The following is a 1,497-nucleotide window of genomic DNA, read 5'->3' as shown; positions in this document are numbered from 1 at the left end:
GGAGGAGGGAGAGGAAAACAGGGAGAGGTGGGTCAACCAGTACAAAATTATAATTACATAGGAGGAATAAGTTCTGATGTTCTATTGCACGGCAGGGTGACTCAGGTTAACAGTAAAGTTTTGTATATTACATTATAGCTAGAGGAGAGGCTTTTGAGTGTTCTTGCCGTAAAGAAATGATAAATGCAGATACACTAACTACCCTAACTTGATCCTTATACAACATATATGTATCAAAACATCAGATTGTACTCCATAAATATGTACAATTACTACGTGTCAATTAAAAATTTAAAAAGATGCAACAGTAAACGTAAGAGTTTTTGGCTTGAAACTACAGAATGCCCTGGAAACAATACTGGGCATTGCACGACTCTAGGGGGTGCCATTCACATTATTTCTATATGGATGACAATTCCTTGATGCACAGTATGAATGGTGGGTCCTGGAGTTGTGCAACACTGCCGTCCTGCCTGGAAGTGGTGTAATTTGTCTGTATCTCAAAGTACGTATAAGCCAGCAAGATAAGCAGATGGCACTCACAGTCCCAAGAATAGTCCAGTACTATTCTGTTCTTGCAGGAAGCTGTTTTTAAACATAGTCCAGATAGATTAATCTCACCAGTGGATACAAAAGAGGTTCAGATAATGTAGGGAGCCTGCAATATTTCTGATTTCTAAGTGCCTATTTTAAAGACAGATGTAAGACCCTAGAAAGTCCAGGTTCCTACAGTGTGGTAGAGTATGATTTGCATAAACAATTCTGTAACATCATTAATCAGAGGAGTTTAGGATGGCTCACTTGCTCTCTCTCGTGCACACCTGTTCCTGCTGGAGATGAATGACTAGATAGCAACAGCACCTGCTCTTTCAGCGCTGCTTTACCGATTTGAGGAACATCATTAATCTCATCTTTAAAGCTGGAGTCTTATGGCAAAGCTTCACGGGTGTCTAGAATATATTCACATAGTTCTCGTCAGAGTCAATTACCACTAGAACACATTTTTAAAAATGTTCTTTTAAAAAGATAATTTTTACAATTATTACAATAATTATTACAACAACAAAATCAGCCTTTTAAGCAAGAGTATTTTCAAGGACAGGATAGGACATTCTGAAAGGTTTCATCGTATTAACTACTATGATATATAGAGCTCAACAAATTAGAATTAGTTTTGCCTCCTTTAATATAAAATTTTAAAAAATGAACTCATATTTCTTCCCATTTTCTATATGGTGTTTTGGTCTTTAACCTTTATTGGGGCAAAGACACTTGTGAGAACATGATGTAAGATGGTACCTCTTCCAAGAAATGCACTCAGATATATATACACAAACTTTATCATAAATTTCACTGGTTATTAATTTGTAAAATCTATTCATGGATGCTCTAGTTTCAAAACTTCAATATAAAGGCTAGTATAGAGTGAAAATAAATTTTAAGAACCCCAAATAAAATCCATTCAAGGGTTGAGGAAGAAGTTAATGTGTTTTTTTT

This window comes from Galeopterus variegatus, unplaced genomic scaffold (assembly GCF_000696425.1).
Source record: "Galeopterus variegatus unplaced genomic scaffold, G_variegatus-3.0.2 Scaffold971, whole genome shotgun sequence".
In the NCBI taxonomy this organism is placed as follows: domain Eukaryota; kingdom Metazoa; phylum Chordata; class Mammalia; order Dermoptera; family Cynocephalidae; genus Galeopterus; species Galeopterus variegatus.
The sequence above is the reverse complement of the archived record's forward strand: the minus strand, read 5'-3'. Positions refer to the sequence as shown.